The 24,824-nt window shown below is 44.4% G+C and overlaps 1 protein-coding gene across 1 annotated transcript in view; it reads right to left on the reverse strand.

The window, feature by feature from the left end:
- Window positions 1-18,216, reverse strand: part of LOC137367121 (intersectin-2-like) — a 128,695-nt gene extending 110,479 nt beyond the window's left edge. The window contains exon 1 of the mRNA XM_068028558.1: window positions 18,107-18,216. The gene's annotated coding sequence lies outside the window, so the exon portion shown is untranslated. The remainder of the gene's footprint in view (window positions 1-18,106) is intronic.
- Between the last annotated feature and the right edge of the window lie 6,608 nt (window positions 18,217-24,824).

Here is a 24,824-nt window from a genome sequence, read left to right on the forward strand (position 1 = left end):
GGAGGCTAGTGGGGTGGAAAGTGAGGACAAGGGGAAACCTGTCGCAGTTCTGGGAGGGAGGGGAAGGGGTGAGGGTAAAGATGCGGGAAATGGGCCAGACACACTTGAGGGCCCTGTCAACCACAGTGGGTGGGAATCCTCGGTTGAGGAAAAAGGAAGACATATCAGAAGCGCTGTCATGGAAGGTAGCATCATCAGAGCAGATGCGTCAGTAAAAGAGGTAGGTTTTAAGGAGTGCCTTAAAGGAGGAAGGCGAGGTAGAGAGCTGGAAACATGTAGGGAGGGAATTCCAGAGTTTAAGGCCTAAGCAACTAACTGAAGGCACAGCCACCCATGGTGGAACAATTAAAATCAGGGATTCTCAAGAGACCAGAATTAGAAGAGTGCAGACATCGCGAAGGGTTGTGGGGCTGGAAGAGATTAAAGAGAGAAGATGGGGTGAGGCCATGGAGGGATTTGAAAACAAAGGTGAGAATTTTAAAATCAAGACATCTGCATTTATAATGCCATGCTAGAAATCTACTTTTTGCAGAGGGGAAAAAAATCATGAAATAGCAGAAAGAAACCAGATTATATAGCTGAAAAATGCTATGGACAAAGCATTCCCATGATATTCTTGGTTCAGGATGCTTTAGTAAGGCCTAACTTAAAAGTAAACAGTAACTTTAACATGTCATATTTCAAGTAAAATGCCTTTGCTCAAAATGTCTTTAAATCTGAAACAAAACAAAATTCAGGTCTTCTACATTCAGGCTCAATCAAATGCATACATGCCGAGAAAGTGAATACTATATAATCAAGAGCTCTGATTTCCAGTTACTGAATAAGCTAAATTTTGTCTTTATTACATGCGATAGTGGGATTTTTAGTCATGTTTTGAAGATCACATTCCATGATCTATTTGTTCATCATTGGGCCCACCAGCTTATGATGACTGAACAAATCAAATTATTATGTGAGTTGATAACATTTTCACCAATGTTCTGGGAATCGTATTTCAAGGACCGTTCATTTTTTTTTCGCCACAAAAATGCAAATTACTGGCCTTGCATATAAGAACCCATGAGCATATTTGAAAATTTATTTAAAAATTGAACTTTAATAAAACTTGTATTCACTTTACAAAACACACATTAATATAATCTACAATTATATAGTGATTCCACTTCAGTTATAATCTGCACTGTGATTACAAGTACTCCCAATACAGCTTGTAGAATCATGCACAAGCATGTTCAAGCTGTGTATGGTATATCAGAATATATAGCACATTCTGAGCCACAGCATTGCATTACCTCAAAGAATAGTGTAATCTATGAAATGTATAATACAACCCAGGTCAGTAAGTATAACTGACTAAATTACATTTCTGGGGCTGTGATAACAATTTCACTTAACAAGTTCCCTGAAAGGAAGTCAGTTTCAATTTCAAAACAGAGATCCAAGGATTTTTTGAATGGAAAGAGGCACTGTAATACTTTCAACCATATTCCTGGCATGACAAGATAAAAAACTTGAGTACGTTTTTGGCAGCAAGAAAAAGATTACACACATTCATTCCAAGGACAGGTCCAAAGGGGCCTAATAGGCAACGGCTAGCATCTATTGAGGCTGTTCTGTCCGAAGTCACTGTACTGAATTATGGAATTTCCGTCCAGAAAAGGGATACAAATCGGAAATGTCCAAAATATGTTGGGACTCAGAGTCTATTCTAAGTACAGTGCTCAGCGTTATTATGGACACCAAAACACCTCTCAAATAGTTTACTGTCTTGCCATCAGCAACAAAGTCACCTAAAGCATGTCAGATTTTTTTGAAACTCTTTTCCCCACCATTTTAAATTTAAATCTTACCTTTTTAGGCTTACATGTGTCACAAATCACTCTTCCAATCAAAAGAGCAGACAAGTGACTTGCTCCAAGTATGTGCAAAAGCTTTTTGAGGCAGCACAACTACGCCTCAGGCAAGTTGTTCACCAAATTTCAGTCTCTCTGTCTCAGTAGGTAAATTTCTCGGCAACGCAGGAAAGGCCAGCATTAGCTCGTCACGTGAGAAATTAGGAGTGAAAACCTGTGTCCTACTTTTCCATACAAGGAATCATATCTTTAACATGACTTCGCTTTCAAATTTAATAAATACTTTCTAATATCTAAACAAAGGCATGTATGATCAGAATACTTCATACTGCACAAACAGTATTTTTCTTTCTCACAAGACTAGTCTGTACTTTAGAGGCAATACATCAATTCAGAAGAGTTCCAATTTCTACCTTATTGGCTAATTTCCCTTAATAGTCATAGAAATGCACCATTATTTTTCAGTTTATTGCTGGCAAAAAACCACAAAAACAAAATTTCCTTTCTTCCTTCCATCTTCCCTCCCGACATAGTTTACACTTTGAAATAGGCCTAACAGACTGAGAACCACAGACGAGTCGACATAGCAGTTCCCACCCGTACCTCTGCCACATCATTCAGCATTTATCATAAATTTTAGATGTTTAAAATAAATTCACAGAATAGGTTAATTTATATTCAGACAGTGGAAAAATACAGGAAACTAATGAGAGAGCACAATTTACAGGAAAAGACTGAAAGCAATACCGGTGTACTATATTTATAATTAATCGATTGTAATTTTTTAAGCTAGATTTATTCCTAAATTTATGCCAGTAAGAACAAACCACTAAAATACATGGTGTACAGTAAAGGTTTGGAATCAGGATACAGAACCATGATAAGGAAAGTACACCAGACATTGAGATTCAATTGAACAGCAGAACCTTTCAGCCAAAGCAAAACAAACCAGCAAGTATACTGCAGCCAAAGCCAAACCAAATGGGTTGAGTGAAAATTGCAGAATGTTTAAAGCACAAATAAAGCAAAGTGGCTGCAGGTGCACAATAGATTAGGAATTAAGCTGCACTGAGATGCCAAGGTTAAACAAGCTACTATCAAACAATTATAAGAGATAAATGTTATCCAATGAAGGAAAACAAGAGAAACATGGAAATGAAAACTGCCAAAGCAGAAAATCTGAAATAAAGATAACTACAAAATGAAGGAATAACAGATGTGTCAAGAATATGGCCATGTCAGCCGGTCAGGTGCACAACTTGTGCCTGATGTACCCCCAAGGACAAAACTAGTAAGCAAATTTGTCATCTGAAACACTGTTGCAGCTGCTACAGTCCAAGATATATTGAAGGCCAATGTCTTTAATGTATATGTGCAGTACTGCATCAGCCGCAACATCCACAGCATAAAATCATTTACTGGAGGCCAAGAGGAATAGACCTCTCCTCCATGTATCAGGCCAGATGTCTCCTACTCACGAGTCAGTCCCCAAGCATATGTAAACATCAGCAGAGCCTATAATTTGTTTTAAAATAATATAAATGTTGGATCACTGTAACCTTCCTTGATTGCCCTGACGGCATTAAGAACCAATCAACCATGTAGGAGAGCACTGCAGTCATATGCTGACCAAACCAGATAGGGATGGCAAGTTCCCTTCCTTAAAAGGACATTAGCAAACCAATTGTTCTTTTTCCAAAATGACAGATTTCAGTCATGTCTCTGCTGCCAAAAAAAAAATTTCACAAACTGATAATTAAATTCAAGTTCACAATGTGACATGGTGGAATCTGAGCTCAACTTCTAGGTCGCTAATCCAGTATGATAATCACCTAAATACAATCAGCCGGTAAAACCTAACCTCCAGATGTATTAAACTTCCAGGCTTCAACTCCTCTGATGGCTATGTGGATAAATGTACTGTTTGGCATGGTACTGAACTATGCAGACTACAAAGGTCCCAGGTTTGATACCAATGCAATGTTGAATTAGCCAATCTTACTTGAATAGCAGGGGACATTTCACAGTTTAGCAATAGGCAAATCATTTACTGATTGATAAGCAGAGAAATCTGCTGGATATCTGGATGTGTGGACATCGGGTCATCAGATGAAGAAAGGATCAGGCTCTATTATGCAAAACTGCTAACATTTAGGTTCAAGCATAAAGAATTGCTACTTGAATAAGAAGGGCTGCCAGCACTCAAGTAACCCACTGCATGTCAGCAGAACTTGACATGTTAAGAGAAGCAGGAAAACAACTTCTTGAACCCTGCTGTCATGCAATGGTGTATATGAATTTAAACCAATCTTCTACTCAATCAATACAGTACTGATGTCTCAGACCTGACTACGACCCTCATAGTGTCCTACACTATAACACTGTAGCTTCATGAGGCAAATGTCTCAACTCAAAGGATAAAGCCTGACAGGCTCTGCAGTGAAGTAAAAAGAATTTTATAATATCTGGAAAGTATAACAATGAACACATAAATAAAAGCAAAATACTGCGGATGCTGGAAATCTGAAACAGAAACAAGAAATGCTGGAATCACTCAGCAGGTCTGGCAGCATCTGTGGAAAGCGAAGCAGAGTTAACGTTTCGGGTCAGTGACCCTTCTTCGGAACCCATAAACCCATTCTTCGGAACAACATAAATGCTGGTTAAATTGAAAAATTGTTTCAGGCTTTTGTTGATTTTCTAATTCTAACTTCTCCCCAAGCTTTGATTCATCAAACAAATAAGCAATCCAACCAAAACAGAGATTCCTACAACACTCCAACATTGCTTTAAGGATCATACTCTCGAATGCACACACGGCTAATCCAGAATGTTTTCTGGACAGTAGCATGGGTCATTCTCAAAGAGGTACAACACTCAACAAATTGCTCCGAGACACTTAAATCTAGTTTTGACGACTGCTCCTGCCCATAATGCTAAACAATCTTCTATTTCAAATGCTGAAAATGCACCTGATGTGCATTTCCAGCATTTGTTGCTTTTGATTCATATTTACAGTTTCCTTTTATCCATAAATGTTTTGCACCTGTTTATCCAAGATTTACAAATTGGGAACTGAAAATTGTTAATAGTTGAAACAGTAATTCTATTATACTGTTGTAAAAGCAAATATGACCCCTTAAATGTCAATATAACAAAATTCTCATGTACTGCAATACGATGTGAATTAACATTCAGAAGCCATCAGTTGTAATGCTCACTACAATTTAAATCAATTTTCAAATGGTATAATATGCAAATAAAAATGGCCAAAACATGTGATTTGGTGCTCATTTTAATGGGCTTAACTCAAATTTCAAACATATAAAATTGACATCTCCCTGTGAGCAAGAAGTGAGCTTTCACTAACAGTGCAGTCACAATCAAGAGTACGGAAAAGACCAGCTGGTCCATCAAGCCTGCCCCCATGCAACATGATGGTTGCAGCATCATGACTAAACGCTTCCCTCCCCTCACAGCCATGTAATCTCCTGGGAGAGGCAACATTGGTGAGGCAAGGAAAAGTATTCTAAAACCAGACTCAAAAATTATCTGCAAACATTACCATTTAAATATACTGCCAATAATACATTATGGGACTCGTTATCTCCCTCCGATCTTCAGGCTTATGAAATCCAAGCTTGGTGTCACCTGATCACTCCTTATTTACCTCCATTGCTTTTTTCAACTCTAATGCCATCCTGTATTTTGGCCATTGGACCTTCACCTTGGTTTTACAACAAAAATTCGCTATACAGCGTACTCTTGATTGTCACTGCACTGTTAGTGAAAGTTCACTTTTTGCTCACAGGGAGATGTGAATCGTCATAGCATCAGTTATAACAGCCAAAGTCAGTCAAGATCACATCAAAGACTTTCCAGTAGGATTAAAACAGACATGAGTACAAAAAATTGATTCTAGCAATATCTTCTCTTCAGACATGTATTTCCCTGCCCTGTTCTGACGGGTCAATAGCCACTAATCAAAAACAACAACTTGCTATTATATTTAGTAAAAATGTCCTAAGGCACTTTACAGGAACGTTATCAAACAAAATTTGACACTAAGACACAAAAGAGATATTAGGACTGATCAAAAGTTTGGCTAAAGAGGTAGGTTTTAAAGAGTAACAAAGGGGGAGAGGCAGAAGTGTTTAGGAAAGGATATCCAGAGCATAGCACCTAGGCAGCTGAAGGCACGGGCGCCAATGGTGGAAAGATTAAAAAAGAGACGGACAAGGGGCCAGAAATGAAGGAGTGCAAAGATCCCAGAGAGCTGCAGGACTTTACAGAGATAGGAAAGGGCGAGGCTATGGAGGGATTTGAATATGAGGATGAGTGCTTTAAAATGGAGGCATTGCAGGACCAAGAACCAATGTACACAGGGGACACAGGTGAATGAGATTTGGTACGTTAGGATATGGACAACAGAGTTTTGATTGCGCTCAAGTTTCTGGATGATTGAAAGTGGGAGGCCACTCAGGAGAGTATTGGAATTGTCAAAGTAAATATGTGGATGAAGGTTTTAGCAGCAGATGATCTAACGCAGGGGTAAATAATCTAGTCCTACCTTTAGAAAAAGCTATGTTGAGTCATCCTTAGTGGGATTAGGAATATTTAATTTTCTGTGTGGAATAAAGTCATTAAGTATCGCAATAATTATAAACCCCAGCTCTTTGAAAGAAGGGCCAGCAGAAATATGCTATTACACTTATCTAGGAACAAGAAGACTTCCTTTAATTTCAAGTCTCACTTTGTACCACAGTCAGAAAATATACCTTCCATCTGTTCAGGGCCACAAATGCTGCCAAAATTCCATAACTTAGCCATGCCTGGAAAGCAAGTAACCATTTATCCTCTAAGAGCAATCCTAACAGCCTCTAACAGCGACAATTTACTGGACATAGTATTTTCATGGCAGTGTGGGGCTGCTTTTACTGTACAAAACACTAAGGTGATACGTTCTAGAAATTTCAAAGTATGGAAGTAATACAATCTGCCGAAAATCATATGAAAGTACAGGTTATCAAATGACTTAATGTGCTATCATACTTAATCTGGTATCAGACCCACCGGCCGTCCACGTCTCCGCTTTAAAGACATCTGCAAACGCGACATGAAGTCCTGTGACATTGATCACAAGTCATGGGAGTCAGTTGCCAGCGTTCGCCAGAGCTGGCGGGCAGCCATAAAGGCGGGGCTAAAGTGTGGCGAGTCGAAGAGACTTAGCAGTTAGCAGGAAAAAAGACAGAGGCGCAAGGGGAGAGCCAACTGTGTAACAACCCCGACAAACAAATTTTTCTGCAGCACCTGTGGAAGAGCCTGTCACTCTAGAATTGGCCTTTATAGCCACTCCAGGCACTGCTCCACACACCAATGACCATCTCCAGGCGCTTACCCATTGTCTCTCGAGATAAGGAGGCCAAAGAAGAGAGAGAATGTGCTATACATATTATGCGATGATTCCTAATTATCAACAAATTTCCCTGATTGGTGATCTTGTAGGTGTTGACAGTATAAGAGAGTGATATAACTACTGGATACGATTTAATCATTAATTGTGTCAAAGCAGTGATTGGGATAATTAGTTTGTTTTTTCTTAACTGATAAATTAGTCACTTTCATGAGACAAGCTAGCTCTTTTACAGGAACATTCTGCTTTACTTCACCTTGCAAAAGTAATACATCTGCTTGAGGGTCAGTCAGACATAGAAACATAGCCAAGCAAGTTCTCAAATAAAGTGAGTAAAAAGACAAAGGTTTCAGTCATAAACTTACTTCTCTTCATATGGGCAATTCTTAAAATAAAACAAATTTCACATTTCCCCTTCAACAAGCACAGGGCCCACAGAGACTGATAAAGAACTATTACCAGATCAGCTACTGTGCTGAGGAAACCTTGCCTCAGCTGTTTCAACAGTTAGAACTCCCCCTAAGATCACACTATTTACCAAAGGTGCTCAGACACCATCCATCTTTTACAGCAAGGCATACAAGTCAGTATCTAGAGACACAGTATTCCCCTTTCTAATTTGCTCGAAAGAAAACATTTCAAGATTACTAAAAATCTCACAAACAAAACACTTAAGTGCTGTAACAATCTCAAATACGGTTTGCCATTTTTCGCCAAGGTGTCAAAAACTGTAGACGGCTTAATAAGAGTGGGAATATGGCCTGAGTTCTGGTGTTTTCTTTGCTGCTAACTGAAAATCTTAATTACTGATGTTTCCACATACAATGGCAGGGCATGATATGGCAAAAAGAAGCCTTTTTTTTTTACAAAAAGCAGGCTTTTGATTTCTTAGTTACATTACAGAAATTCTTCAGACAGCCCACTCACCGGTTGGGCTCTGTGTCAAAACCAGTCCTATTCTAAAAAGAGTTAAAAAAATTCAATTAATACATGCTGATTAAGACTATCTCTAACAAAAACAGATGTGAAGCAGATTTTTTGAAAAGGTAATAAATAATTCTGCTAAATGAATGGCTGTAATTAATTTTTGATGATGGCAACACTTCACCCTATACAGTTCAGCAACTGCAAAGCCAGCCTGCGACCAAGCATCTGCTAAAACTACCCTAAAGCCAATTAGGAGATGTAGGAGGAGACAACACTCCCTCAGGTCCTTCCAAGGCAGAGTTGCCCAGAACTGAATGCAGTACTCCAGTTGGGGTCTAACCAGAGCTCTTTTCAGCTGCAACATATCTTCCACACCTTTGTATTCCAGCCTTCCTGAGATAAAGGCCAACATTCCATTAGCTTTTATTTTATTTTTTTGTGCCTGTCCACTAGCTTTTAATGATTCCTGTAATTGGACCCCTAAATTTCTCTCTGCTGATCCTAACTTCTCACCATTTAGAAAATACCCTGATCCATCTTTCAGGTTTAAAGTGGATGACCTCACACTTTCCCACATTAAATTCCATCTGACACAGTTTTACCCTCTCACTTAATCTACCAATGTCCCTTTTCAACTTTCTGCTTCCACCTTAGTGTCATCGACAAACTTAGATATACATCTCTCTATTCCTTAATTCAAATCATTTATAAATATAGTAAAACACTGTTGCCCCATACAGATCCCAGGACACTAGTCACAAACTGCAAATTTGAGTACATACTCATTATCCCTACTCTCTGACAATTAGCTCATAAGCAATTCCTTATCCAAACAAATAGGTTGCCTCCAATTTCATGCACAATCACTCATCTTTGTTAACAGCCTCTGAAGTGTAACCTTATCAAATGCCTCTGGGCGTCCACATAAATAACATCCATAGACACTCCCTTATCTACCACATTACTTAGCTCCACAAAAAATTGAACTAGGTTCGTTAGATACAACTTCTACAAATTCATACTAGCTCTCTCTGGTCAGCTCATATTTAACCAAAAGCTCAGTCACTCGGCCCCAAATAACAGATTCTAGTAACTTCCCCACAATTGACATTTGACAAATAGGTCTATAATTCCCTAGTTTATGGCCCAAATTTGGCTGTAGTAACAACATTAAGGATATCAGCGTTCACCATTATTATGGGGTAAATCAGACAGCAACATCTGGCATCCGCACATGCGCAGTGAAATGCGGAAGTACAGAGGTTGCTGTTAGATACACCCCGCTCCTCCACAGGGTGCGCTATTGCAATCCTCACTGATAGACTCGGCATTGAAATGATTGCACCGCCGTGAACTTGTTGCACTTGCCCACTAGTTCCAGACTAAAGATGGATGAAACAGTTAGGGCTAGTGTATGCAGGAGTGGGTTTTTAACAGCGTGATGTGATAAGACCTAACGTTAACTCTGTTTTTCCACAGATGCTGCCTGACCTGCTGAGCATTTTCTGCTGTTGATAAGTGACAAGTACTGCTGAACAACTTCTTTGGCCCTGAAAAATTAATTTCACAAATGTGGAGTCTCATTCCTTCAGATAAAGTGGAGATTTAAAAAAAAAAATTCTTTAACTTTTTCTGTCTCTTTTATCTCTCTCCCTTAATTCCATCTTATTTCCCAACTTTTATTTCAATTTCTGTACATGATTTAAATTTAAATTATATTTCCTGTTTTATACTTCCTGGTTTGAAATCTGCCTAGTGAAAATGTCTAGTGAACATTCATAATCCAACTGGTTAAAGAGCTTCACTGCTTCTTTTCTTGTCCACACCGATACCACAGACCCTTTGTAGAGGACAATGCACTGGAACAGACATCCGATGACAGGAAGTCTCCGCTCTAAAGCCAGTCAAATCATTGTGGGCAGCTGTCAGCCAGGTGAACAGTAAGCGCTGTTCTTTCACTGCTGACTGCAAAATCTGGGCCATTTTCTCCTACCCTTCTTATATACATTGACATCTTTCCAATCCAAGAAGTCAATTCCTTAAATCGAGATTGTTTTGGAAGATCATAACTAGAACATGTGCAATTTCTTCAGCTACTTCTTTAAATATGCTGGGATGGAAATCATTAGGTCCTGAAGATTTATCTAGTTTTACTTATATTGAATCAAGTTAGTTCCTCCCCTTGATTTATTTTTAGTTTTGCTTGTACCTTTGGTACTTTATCCTCATCCTCTATTGTGAAGACTGATACAAAGTAGCTATTTATTAAGTTTTGCATTTTGTCATTTTAGAAATGGAAAGGAGGAGGGCTCTAATTATGATGGTGGAGATACCTCAAAAAAACAGCAACGTTCTTTTTGTTCTCAGAAACTGTTCTTCCCCCTTCACATTTCTTGGATCTATCTATGCACACACTTGCCCTGTGGATCGTGTGCTTAGATCATGAGCACCAGTAAACTGTTTAACAGCAGGGGTCACTGCAGGTAAGTTCGATCCTCTCCTCACCCAGCACCCACACACACTCACCCGAGGGTCATTAGGTACCAAACAAAGTAGGAGCCTTAGCTGATTTTCTCCATTTTAATCAAGCAAGGAAAAACCTGAAAAGAGGATGATGTCAGCTGTAACACCACTAAGACTGTTCTATTTGAAATCAAATAACTCAGCACAGTACTGGAATCAAACCTGGGACCTTTCTGGGCTATTTGGATCAGTACAACAGAAGGAAGACTGCCATTTGATCCAAACAATGCTTTCACTCTAGCATCAGGTGAGAGGAATTGGAGGGGGTGGGGTGGTGAAGAGGCAATAACCAAATCGCTGCCCATAAACAACAGGATGATACTTTGAAATTCTATAAACTTTAAATTTTTGCTAATTTACATTTACACTCCAGCTATTTACTGTCCCTCAAAAAAAATTTAAAAATGAACTGCGCATAATTAACAGTTTTACTTACTCTTTAAGAAGAACGAAAATTTATGTTTCTGAAGCACATCAGGAAAAAAAAGATCAAATCTTGACTAAAGAATTATGTTTCCGCTTTTAGTTAAAAAGAAACATGCGCAACACATTGCGCTGGCCCTGTACAGTCAGCATTACAACACTTGGCAGCAGTTCAATCTGCCAACAATACTCCATGTACTCTGGATCTTATTTTCAGATCAGAAAATTAAACCAAAAGAACAACAACTGCAGGAAAGCTAGTAAGAGATCAAACAGAATAATTGCAGAAAGAAAAATGCTATTTTTCAAACTTACAATCCATTTGTCTGATGTGCCGTGCTTTTAGTCAGAAGCACATTACGTCTCAATGCACAAATACATAGTGTACATCGCCCACATCAGTGGTTTTCAAGCTTTGCTGCATGGAGATCCCCTTCAGTATTGACACATTCCCAGGAACCCCTGTCCAACTGCCAAGAAAACTGTGCTTTACAGAAAACATCTTTATTGCTACTATATATAAACGATAACAGAAAATAGTGTGTTAGTAGGTCAAGAAATACAAAAATCTGATGACAGCAAAAATAGGTGTGTCTGCTTAAAGGGCCGCGAGGGTCGAAGGACCCCAGTTTGGATGCCTGTGGCCTGTAACACAGTACACAATTATGAAAACCATACTCAATAGATGTAAAACACAACAACAAAATATTCCATCTCTGCAGGCTACTGTATTTTGCCTTTTCCTGTCGTCAACACTTTAATGCCAAATAACTAAGCTCTCATTTCTTGAGCTAGAAAATGCAGCATGCGTTTAAAACATAGTTGTTCAGCAAAATAGCTTTATGAACACTACTTTTTTGGAGACCACGTTTTATGCTTTTTCCATGAACTCATACTAAATACATTGCTGTTAACGCATCACTCGCTACAGGCCACAACCATTGTGTACAACAGCAACGGCACTGCATGCTTTGAGAACAGGAGGCATATTTGCCACAGGGTGCAACATTCTACACCAGTATTCCATTCCCGTAAGTGAGGCCCTCAATAGGCTCAGCTGAGAAATAACTATAGTATCTAGTGGGATTGAGACTTTAACTTCTGAAACATTACTGCGAAGCAATCATCTTGACCACTTTTCTATCAGGTTAGTTCATTTAGAATCTATATCACAGATGTCTGAGAATAAACCATCAACCAGTCTGTGGCTGATAGACTTCAATTGTCAAAAGATGATGTGCACCTATCAATACACACGAAATGTGAGCATATTCCTCCATACTAGATACACTACACAAATAAAGCATCAATATTCATCACACGCAGCCGCACACTGGAATAAGCACGTAACTTGTAACTGCATTCACTGCCACAGGCATTTTGAGCAACATTTCAATATGGTTACACCCAATAAAAGCGAGGTAATTCAAGAGTATCTCCTTATAACAGAATTAAACAGTTCTCAAGAGTATTTCTACAAAAATCATCAGAAATCATCTTTATTATTGGAGTGTTCTCATTACTACACACATTGCAAAACTGCTACAATTGTAAGAGTGCAGCAACACATGAGAATATTTGTCAACAATTTCTAATGTGAAACACCAACATTCTGCCACTTGTGATAAATTTCCATATTTAAAGGTCCAATTACTCTGTGCTGTCTATTAAACAACACAGTGGAACTATTATTTTGTAATAAAACAGCAAACTATCGACAGAAGTACTATATAACTGCTGCCATCAGTTTCAGATTAGTATTGGGGGCTTATTTAACGCTTAATTTTGGTTATTCTCTCCGTCCTTAGGCCACAAATTAATTTCTCATTAGCAAACTTTTCTCAGATCTGCGCTAATCATTAATCAGGCAAAGGGGGGGACTGGGGAGCAATCTGCACAGCTTTTTTGTTAACACTTTCAATGGTAGGGGCAGAAGCATTACACAACACAATGCAAAGTGTACGGCTTTGCTTTTAAAGAGACAGATGTGCATAATACCAGCCTGACACTTTTAGGCCACAAGGTCTTAATGCCATAAATAGGCACATTCAGTGGTCAGCTAGAGGGTAATTGCACTTAGGCACAATGAGTTCAATTAGAGTACTCTCCTTTGCTGGAAAAATTTCTCTGAAACCAGCAGGAATTGATGTTGTTTTAATATACTGTCTAAAAGGTGTGACAGAAATTTGCATGCAGGACACCTGAAATGTTGTAGAAGTTTCTCAAAGCTTACATATTTAATAATAGTTCTCCTGTGGCAATATTCATGGGTAGTCTTTGGCACATTTCACTCTCCAATATGTAATGAGCTTGAAACTTGGCCTGGGCCTTTAAGGTCACTGGTTTTAATATGCAAGTACAGGAATATTGCATCTAGTTAGAAACTGGTGAAGTCACTCTGTTATAAATGCTAATAAATTTCAGGTTAACAACTAACTTTCTTTCTCTTTTCTTAAGGTTGCATTGCATCTGTAACAAAGTGTGACAATCTGAAGCATAATGTTTGGAGTGTGATAGATATGCACTAACTGCAAAACATATAGCTGACAGGAGAGCAAGGCTACCCGACCAGGCCCGACTACATGAGTCGGGTTCGGGTCGCTCTTCCGGATCTGGCATTCGGGCCCGGCCCGGGTCGGACACAGTGACAGCCAGGAGGTCGAGGTGGGAAACGTGCATCCGGACTCTGCACCATTCCGCAGTGAGTGATTCCATCCAAGGTAGAGCGCAACCTCTTTAATATAATCAACTTCATTCCGGTGGTCGGGTTGGGCCGGGCATGGGAAAAAAATCAAAGGACTCTAGCCGGGTTGGGCTCAGGTCGGATGTGGTTCTGTTGGGCTTGGGTCGGGTTTCAATTTCAGACCCGAGCAGGCTTTTAGCTGACAGGCTAATTATCAAACAGATTTGTGACACCAAACATATCAGGTTGATCAGGAACATTATGCTCTTTCAATAAATTGTGAAAATGAAAGCAATATAAACAATATAAACAGCCTAATTGTAACATATAAACTCACTTGACTATCATAGTACCTCCTTCCAAAATTAACATGTAAAAACAATCATACATCCTTTTCAGTCATATACATTGTCATGTATATACTGTAGGAAAGAATTTGTTGTAGCAGAGCATACAATGGCATCAGCTGTTAAAGTTTCCCTTAGAACCATAGAAAAAGTACAGCACTGAAGGAGGCCATTCAGCCCATCATGTCCACGCCGGCTGAATAAACTAGCTGCCCAAATTAATCCTACCTTCCAGCACCTGGCCATATCCCTGCAGGTTACAGCACCTCAGGTACATGTCCAGATACCTTTTAAAAGAATTGAGGGTCTCTGCCTCCACCACCACTCCTGGCAGTGAATTCCAGACACCCTCTGGGTGAAAAAGATCCCTTCATGTCCCTTCTAACAATAGCCTTAAATCTGTGCCCCCTGGTAACTGATCTCTCTATCAGGGGATAAAAACAAGAAATGCTGGAACCACTCAGCAGGTCTGGCAGCATCGGTGGAAAGAGAAGCAGAGTTAACGTTTCGGGTCAGTGACCCTTCTTCGGAACCTGGCTTATCCCTCGCACCCTTTTTAAACAATGCTACAACGTTCACAGACTTCCAATCATCTGGTACCTCGCCTGTATCTAGTGAGGATTTGAAGATGATCCTCAGCACAACCGCTATTTCCTCCCTGGCTTCCTTTAACAATCCTTGCATGGCAAAGATGTAAGCTGATAACAGCGCAACAAGTGAAACACAACATCTGGGACCTGAGTGAACAGGGCAAGCAAATCTGTATCTCTTCAATCAATCAGATTGAAGGATTGTGAAAATAACAGCACAAGAACTGAGAAGGAAATGTAAGTTAGAATGGATGAATTAAGTGTCAAATCAGGTGTAGAAAGAGAAATACAGAGAGGGAAAGAAACATTGGATTGAGAGAGAGAAAAGAGACAGAAAGAAATCACACAAACGAGTAATGTGATATATGAGTTTCTGCAAAGAACGGGCCCCTGTCTATTAATATACGTAGCTGCCAGTACGAGCCATACTGTGAGCCCTACTGACAATCTTAAATTGGTTGTCACACAAATAAGTAATGTGATATATGAATTTCAATGCCAGTGTGATTACGAAAGAATATGTATAAATATTGTGCCTGTTTCAGCTAAACAAAATAATTAACAGCTATTCGCTGGTTCATTCCTCGGGGCAATGCCTTGATCAATCGGAGTCAAACTGCCTGGTTTAAATTTCAAACAAAGCTTGGCAGTTAACTGTCAGTCACTGTTAACTGGTGCGTTCCCATGGCAACGCCTCTACCAGAGTTCACCTGCCAACCAATCAGCACTCTCTTCTCATAGTATAAAGTTGTTCTTTTCCCTTGCATTGGTATTCTTGTGGATTGTCCTGATGAGTGCAAGACAAACATATCTCTATTTTCAGCAATACACAAGTTCTGTATTACCAAATGACTACAGAAAAAAAATTAAAGGTTAATTTTATGCATAATATATGATGAGCACCATTAGCCTCACTGTTAATTTGACAGCAAAATGTGGCCCAGTAACATTAATCTGTGAAAGTCAATATTCATGAACCAAAACAAAACTATGTTTTTCAGAACCTTGTAACAAGAATTTAAGCTGGTCATCTACACTTAAATATTGACCATCCTTTTTCCTCCCCTCCACATCCCAAGACACTGACCAAACTGTTCCGTCATGTACAGATTAGAGTCAAATGTACACATAGGTTAAGTACTTTTGGTTGATTTTAAAGTTCTGCCAAAGGAAGAAACTGTGGAAGATTCAGCAGGTTACATATTTAATGTATATATTCCAATATTTAACTGCCAACATCACAATCATTAATCTATGTGATTATATAGCAATTGCTCTGTGCACAGTTACTATCAGTACAATGTAAAAACAGAATAAAACCCTCAAACAATGAAAATACTATATATAGTACCTTGAAGTGATTTTAAAGTGGTGGTTTATTTTCAGAGTTTAGATATTTAGAAAACAAGTTCAAGCAAAGTCTTACAGTTTCAGAGATCTTTACCCTCAATTAGATGAACGCATTATAAATCTCACCCAAGTGACAATTATTCTGTATTTTAACGACTCTCAAAATATCTAAAACAGTGAAAACTTAACCCTCTCATTCTATCCCCTCCCCCCCCCCCCCCAACAACTATTCCAAAGCCATAAACAGTTTCAACCAACTTACTGCCATGATTGTTGAGAATATTGGGTCGATTCTATACAGCCATATATAACTTCATATAATTTACTCATATGCAATCATTTTTCCTGGTTACAATGATTCATTAGGCATAATCTGATTCAGAAAAGTTAGACAGAGACTAGGATTCAAAATATTTAAGTTAAACCACTGAAAATGCAAATTCAATTTATGATGTCATGAGACTCCCTCCATTGGGTTACAGGCTTGCTGCTACCTCTACTGGGTAGGTATTGTCGACATCACAGAAAACACAGGCAGTATTTGTATTGACGCAAAGTGTTTTGATTATCCACAGATAAATTGGTGGCTTCAGCCTTATTGTAAGCTACACTTTAAATTACAAGGCTCAGCAATGCTTTTTCATGTTTCCACTTAGTTAAAAACTCACAAACTGGCAGGGGGAAGAGATTTCGCAGTTAATGAGTTTATTTGATTTAAAGGTACATATAGGCCTCTTACTGTAAGCCTAGTAAAGAATTCTGTACACCCTGGATCTCAAATTCCAAATACTAATTCATGACGAACAGGTGTTTCGTAACAAAAGGTCTTTTTAAAATATGTACTTGAAGCTTTGATACATAACTTCAGATTTTGAAACAAATAATACAAAATATTCTTCCCCATCCCTTTTCTAATCTTTACTGAAGACATTGACTCTTTCACCACAAGTTGTGGAACCTTCCAGTAACTCACTCAAGGGATAATCCTTCATGTGTGAGCCCAGAAAGCTACACTTTCTCACAATGCAGTCCATGTAAGCTCGCACTTACGAGACACCCCAATCCCCCACTCCCTCGTACACCCCAATCCCCCGTACACCCCAATGCCCCCACTCCCCCGTACACCCCAATGCCCCAATCCCCCGTACACCCCAATGCCCCGTACACCCCAATGCCCCGTGCACCCCAATGCCCCACTCCCCCGTGCACCCCAATGCCCCACTCCCCCGTGCACCCCAATGCCCCACTCCCCCGTGCACCCCAATGCCCCCACTCCCCCGTGCACCCCAATGCCCCCACTCCCCCGTACACCCCAATGCCCCCACTCCCCCGTACACCCCACTTCCCCGTACACCCCAATGCCCCCACTCCCCCGTACACCCCACTTCCCCGTACACCCCAATGCCCCCACTCCCCCGTGCACCCCAATGCCCCACTCCCCCGTGCACCCCAATGCCCCCACTCCCCCGTGCACCCCAATGCCCCCACTCCCCCGTGCACCCCAATGCCCCCACTCCCCCGTGCACCCCAATGCCCCCACTCCCCCGTACACCCCAATGCCCCCACTCCCCCGTGCACCCCAATGCCCCCACTCCCCCGTGCACCCCAATGCCCCACTCCCCCGTACACCCCAATGCCCCCACTCCCCCGTACACCCCAATCCCAATTTGTACATCCTAATTTCACCTGTACATCCCAAACCTATGCCTGAGACATCCCAATTTCGCACTGTCCGACATGAATCCCATTCCCCTATATTCCAGAGATTTAATTCGGATGCCGGTGGATCCCCCATAACACCAGGCACGACACGAATTCTCAGTTTTAACTTCAGTCCGGTGCCCGGCGGCTCCCCACCCCCAGGAGGCAGAGGCCTGTCTTCAGCCGCAGACAGCGGTACATCTCCGGCCTAGACGGGCTCTCCCTTCCCTTCCCGGCCCGGTCTTACCCTCCCTCCCTCCCCGCGCACTGGCCCGGCCGCAGCCGACACTCACCTCCGGCGCGGAGCCCCGCTCAACCCGATCCCCGCAAACTTGTTGCAGAGCCGCAGTGTCACAGCAATAACATGGCGCAGCCAGCAAGAGAAACAGGAAGACAGTGAAACCCCGGGGGGAGGAGTCAGAGAGCGAGACACCCCGGGGGGAGGAGTCAGAGAGCGAGACACCCCGGGGGGAGGAGTCAGAGAGAGCGAGACACCCCGGGGGGAGGAGTCAGAGAGAGCGAGACACCCCCCCCGGGGGGAGGAGTCAGAGAGCAAGACACCCCCCGGGGGGAGGAGTCAGAGAGCGAGACACCCCGGGGGGAGGAGTCAGAGAGAGCGAGACACCCCGGGGGGAGGAGTCAGAGCGCGACACCCCCCGGGGGGAGGAGTCAGAAAGAGCGAGACACCCCGGGGGGAGGGGTCAGAGAGCGAGACACCCCGGAGGGAGGAGTCAGAGAGAGCGAGACACCCCCCCCGGGGGAGGAGTCAGAGAGCGAGACACCCCCCCCCGGGGGGAGGAGTCAGAGAGCGAGACACCCCCCGGGGGGATGAGTCAGAGAGCGAGACACCCCCGGGGGGAGGGGTCAGAGAGCGAGACACCCCCCGGGGGGAGGAGTCAGAGAGAGCGAGACACCCCCCCCGGGGGAGGAGTCAGAGAGCGAGACACCCCGGGGGGAGGAGTCAGAGCGAGACACCCCCCCGGGGGGAGGAGTCAGAGAGAGCGAGACACCCCCCCCCGGGGGAGGAGTCAGAGAGCGAGACACCCCGGGGGGAGGAGTCAGAGCGAGACACCCCCCTGGGGGAGGAGTCAGAGAGAGCGAGACACCCCCCCCCCGGGGGAGGAGTCAGAGAGCGAGACATCCCCGGGGGAGGAGTCAGAGAGAGCGAGACACCCCGGGGGAGGAGTCAGAGAGCGAGACACCCCCGGGGGGAGGAGTCAGAGCGAGACACCCCCCGGGGGGAGGAGTCAGAGAGAGCGAGACACCCCCCCCCGGGGGAGGAGTCAGAGAGAGCGAGACACCCCGGGGGGAGGAGTCAGAGAGAGCGAGACACCCCCCCCGGGGGGAGGAGTCAGAGAGAGCGAGACACCCCCCAGGGGGAGGAGTCAGAGAGAGCGAGACACCCCCGGGGGGAGGAGTCAGAGAGAGCGAGACACCCCGGGGGGAGGAGTCAGAGAGAGCGACACCCCCCGGGGGGAGGAGTCAGAGAGAGCGAGACACCCCCCAGGGGGAGGAGTCAGAGAGAGCGAGACACCCCCGGGGGGAGGAGTCAGAGAGAGCGAGACACCCCGGGGGGAGGAGTCAGAGAGAGCGACACCCCCCGGAGGGAGGAGTCAGAGAGAGCGAGACACCCCCCCCCGGGGGAGGAGTCAGAGAGCGAGACACCCCGGGGGGAGGAGTCAGAGCGAGACACCCCCCGGGGGGAGGAGTCAGAGAGAGCGAGACACCCCCCCCCCCGGGGGAGGAGTCAGAGAGCGAGACACCCCCCGGGGGGAGGAGTCAGAGAGAGCGAGACACCCCCCCCGGGGGAGGAGTCAGAGCGAGACACCCCGGGGGGAGGAGTCAGAGCGAGACACCCCCCTGGGGGAGGAGTCAGAGAGAGCGAGACACCCCCCCCGGGGGAGGAGTCAGAGAGCGAGACATCCCCGGGGGAGGAGTCAGAGAGAGCGAGACACCCCCGGGGGGAGGAGTCAGAGAGAGCGAGACACCCCGGGGGGAGGTGTCAGAGAGAGCGAGACACCCCGGGGGGAGGAGTCAGAGAGAGCGAGACACCCCGGGGGGAGGAGTCAGAGAGAGCGAGACACCCCCCCCGGGGGGAGGAGTCAGAGAGCGAGACACCCCCCGGGGGGAGGAGTCAGAGAGAGCGAGACACCCCCCGGGGGGAGGAGTCAGAGAGCGAGACACCCTGGGGGGAGGAGTCAGAGAGAGCAAGACACCCCCGGGGGGAGGAGTCAGAGAGAGCGAGACACCCCGGGGAGAGGAGTCAGAGAGAGCGAGACACCCCCGGGGGGAGGAGTCAGAGAGAGCGAGTAACCCCCGGGGGGAGGAGTCAGAGAAACCCCAGGGAAGGAGTCAGAAACTGTGAGATGCCCCAGGGGGATGTCAGAGAGAGTGGGAAACCCCCAGGGGAGGAGTCAGAGAGCGAGAAACCCACCAGGGGGAGGAGTCAGATAGTGAGAATCCCCGGGGGGAGGAGTCAGAGAGAGTGAGAAACCTGGGGGAGGAGTCAGAGGGAGTGAGAAACCTGGGGGGAGGAGAAGGAGAGAGTGAGATAAAGTCATCATTGTGTGCAACTTTGTGGGGATCGTGGAGACGATCAATGGTGTTCCCATGCATCTGCTGACCTCCTCCTTCTGGGTGGCCACCTCGGAGGCAAACCTATATGTTCGCAATATTGGTGTTTTGTAGCGGTGATGTGCTACCAAATGCAAACATTGATTCTCTAGCCAGTGGAAAAGCCCCTGGAAAGGACGGCATTACTCCTGAAATCATCAAGAGTGCCAAGCCTGCGATACTCTCAGCACTCCATGAACTGCTTTGCCTGGGCTGAGATGAGGAAGCAGTACCACAGGACATGCGCGATGCCAATCACCCTCTGTAAGAACAAGGGAGACCGCGGTGACTGCAACATCTACCGTGGAATCTCCCTGCTCAGCATAAGGACAAAGAACAAAGAACAGTACAGCACAGGAACAGGCCATTCGGCCCTCCAAGCCTGCGCCGATCTTGATGCCTGCCTAAACTAAAACCTTCTGCACTTCCGGGCACCGTATCCCTCTATTCCCATCCTATTCATGTATTTGTCAAGCTGCCTCTTAAACGTCACTATCGTACCTTCTTCCACCACCTCCCCCGACAGCAAGTTCCAGGCACTCACCACCCTCTGTGTAAAGAACTTGCCTCGCACATCCCCTCAAAACTTTGCCCCTCTCACCTTAAACCTATGTCCCCTAGTAACTGACTCTTCCACCCTGGGAAAAAGCTTCTGACTATCCACTTTGTCCATGCCGCTCATAACTTTGTAAACCTCTATCATGTCGCCCCTCCACCTCCATCGTTCCAGTGAAAACAATCCGAGTTTATCCAACCTCTCCTCATAGCTAATGCCCTCCAGACCAGGCAACATCCTGGTAAACCTCTTCTGTACCATCTCCAAAGCCTCCACATCATTCTGGTAGTGGTGACCAGAATTGCACGCAATATTCTAAGTGTGGCCTAACGAAAGTTCTGTACAGCTGCAGCATGACTTGCCTATTTTTATACTCTATGTCCCGACCGATGAAGGCAAGCATGCCGTATGCCTTCTTGACTACCTTATCCACCTGTGTTGCCACTTCAGTGACCTGTGGACCTTTACGCCCAGATCTCTCTGCCTGTCAATACTCCTAAGGGTTCTGCCATTTACTGTATACTTCCCACCTGCATTAGACCTTCCAAAATGCATTACCTCACATTTGTCCGGATTAAACTCCATCCGCCATTTCTCCGCCCAAGTCTCCAACCCATCTATATCCCACTGTATCCTCTGACAATCCTCATCACTATCTGCAACTCCTCCAACCGTTGAGTCGTCCGCAAACTTACTAATCAGACCAGCTACATTTTCCTCCAAATCATTTATATATACTACAAACAGCAAAGGTCCCAGCACTGATCCCTGTCGAACACCAGGAGTCACAGCCCTCCATTCAGAAAAGCACTCTTCCACTGCTACCCTCTGTCTTCTATGACAGAGCCAGTTCTGAATCCATCTTGCCAGCTCACCTCTGATCCCGTGTGACTTCACCTTTTGTACGTCTGCCATGAGGGACCTTGTCAAAGGCTGTACTGAAGTCCATATAGATAACATCCATCAATCAATCTTCGTCACTTCCTCAAAAAACTCAATCAAATTAGTGAGACACGACCTCCCCTTCACAAAACCATGCTGCCTCTCGCTAATAAGTTTGTTTGTTTCCAAATGGGAGTAAATCCTGTCCCGAAGAATCCTCTCTAATAATTTCCCTACCACTGCCATAAGGCTCACCAGCCTATAATTTCCTGGATTATCCTTGCTACCCTTCTTAAACAAAGGAACAACATTGGCTATTCTCCAGTCCTCTGGGACCTCACCTGTAGCCAATGAGGATGAGTCGTTTTAAACAAACACCAGAAGCTGGCTGAGCGTGTCTACCCTAAGGCACAGTGCGGCTTTCGAGCAGAGAGATCCACCATTGACATGCTGTTCTCCCTTCACCAGCTATAGGAGAAATGCTGCGAACAACAGATGCCCCTCTACGTTGCTTTCATTGATCTCACCAAAGCCTTTGACCTCATCAGCAGACGTGGTCTCTTCAGACTACTAGCAAAGATCGGATGTCCACCAAAGCTACTAAGTATCACCTCATTCCATGACAATATTCTTTCTTTTGGGCCTCCTTATCTCGAGAGACAATGGATACGCGCCTGGAGGTGGTCAGTGGTTTGTGAAGCAGCGCCTGGAGTGGCTATAAAGGCCAATTCTGGAGTGACAGGCTCTTCCACAGGTGCTGCAGAGAAATTTGTTTGTTGGGGCTGTTGCACAGTTGGCTCTCCCCTTGCGCCTCTGTCTTTTTTCCTGCCAACTACTAAGTCTCTTCGACTCGCCACAATTTAGCCCTGTCTTTATGGCTGCCCGCCAGCTCTGGCGAATGCTGGCAACTGACTCCCACGACTTGTGATCAATGTCACACGATTTCATGTCGCGTTTGCAGACGTCTTTATAACGGAGACATGGACGGCCGGTGGGTCTGATACCAGTGGCGAGCTCGCTGTACAATGTGTCTTTGGGGATCCTGCCATCTTCCATGCGGCTCACATGGCCAAGCCACTCCAGGCGCTGCTTCACAAACCACTGACCACCTCCAGGCGCGTATCCATTGTCTCTCGAGATAAGGAGGCCCAAAAGAACACAATATGACAATATAAAAGGCACAATTCAGCATAGCGCTGCCTCATCAGACCCCTTTCCTATCCTGAGTGGCGTGAAACAGGGCTGTGTTCTTGCACCTACACTGTTTGGGATCTTCTTCTCACTTCTGCTCTCAGAAGAAGGAATTTTCCTCCACACAAGACCAGAATACAGGTTGTTCAACCTTGCCTGTCTTAGAACGAAGAACAAAGTATGGAAAGTCCTGATCAGGGAACTCCTCTTTGCTGACAATGCTGCATCAACATCTCACAATGAAGAGTGTCTGCAGAGACTCATCGACAGGATTGCGGCTGCCTGCAACAAATTTGGCCTAACCATCAGCCTCAAGAAAACGAACATCATGGGACAAGATGTCAGAAATACTCCATCCATCAATATCGGCGACCACGCTATGGAAGTGGTTCAAGAGTTCACCTACCTAGGCTCAACTATCACCAGTAACCTGTCTCTCGATGCAGAAATCAACAAGTGCATGGGAAAGGCATCTGCTGCTATGTCCAGACTGGCCAAGAGGGTGTGAAAAAATGGCGCACTGACACGGAACACAAAAGACCGAGTGTTTTAAGCCCGTGTCCTCAGTACCTTGCTCTACGGCAGCGAGGCCTAGACAACTTAGCGAAGAGCAACATCTCAATTCATTCCATCTTCGCTGCCTCCGGAGAATCCTTGACATCAGGTGTCAGGACCATATCTCCAACGCAGAAGTCCTCGAGGCGGCCAACATCCCGAGCATATACACCCTACTGAGTCAGTGGCGCTTGAGATGGCTTGGCCATGTGAGCCGCATGGAAGATGGCAGGATCCCCAAGGACGCATTGTACAGCGAGCTCGTCACTGGTATCAGACCCACTGGCCGTCCACGTCTCCACGTTAAAGACGTCTGCAAGTGTGACATTGACCACAAGTCGTGGGAGTCAGTTGCCAGTGATCGCCAGAGCTGGCGGGCAGCCATAAAGGCGGGGTTAAAGAGTGGAAAGTCGAAGAGACTTAACAGTTGGCAGGAAAAAAGACAGAAGTGCAAGGAGAGAGCCAACTGTGTAACAGCCCCGACAACCAATTTTATCTGCAGCGCCTGTGGAAGAGTCTGTCACTCTAGAATTAGCCTTAATAGCCACTCCAGGCACTGCTCCACAAACCACTGACCACCTCTAGGCGCTTACCCATTGTCTCTCGAGACAAGGAGGCCAAAGAAAGGAAAGAAAGATTTAACCCTGTGATGTGCTGCCAACCACAAATCTGTGACATTACTAAGATTGCCTATTTGTACCTCCGTAACCCCGCCCCGCCTCAGCGCAGCTGCGGCTAAATCCCTCCATCCATGCCATTGTTACCTCGACTAGACAATTCCCACATACTTCTGGCCAGACTAACATGTTCTATTGTTCAAAAAACTTGAGGTTATCCAAAACTCTGCTGCCCACGTCCTAACTCGCACCAAGTTCCATTCACCCATCACTCATGTGCTCGCTGACCTACATTGGTTTCCAGTTCTGCAACCCCTCAATTTTAAAATTCTCATCCTTGTTTTCAAATCCATCCATGACCTTGCTCCTCTCTATCTCTGTAATTTCTTCAGTCCCATAACTCTGAAATATCATCACTATTGTTCTATCACTTCTGCTTACCCATCTGAACAATTTACAAGATAAACCTTTTCAGCTGATAGGGCAGTAGTTTGCGGAGTTGGATTTGTCCTACTTTTTGTGCCCAGGACATACCTGGTCAATTTTCCACAAAAGAAAGTGCACTGAGAGCAATGCAGAAAAGAGAAAGCAGAGTAA

This window comes from Heterodontus francisci, chromosome 3, assembly GCF_036365525.1.
Source record: "Heterodontus francisci isolate sHetFra1 chromosome 3, sHetFra1.hap1, whole genome shotgun sequence".
Taxonomy (NCBI): Eukaryota; Metazoa; Chordata; class Chondrichthyes; order Heterodontiformes; family Heterodontidae; genus Heterodontus; species Heterodontus francisci.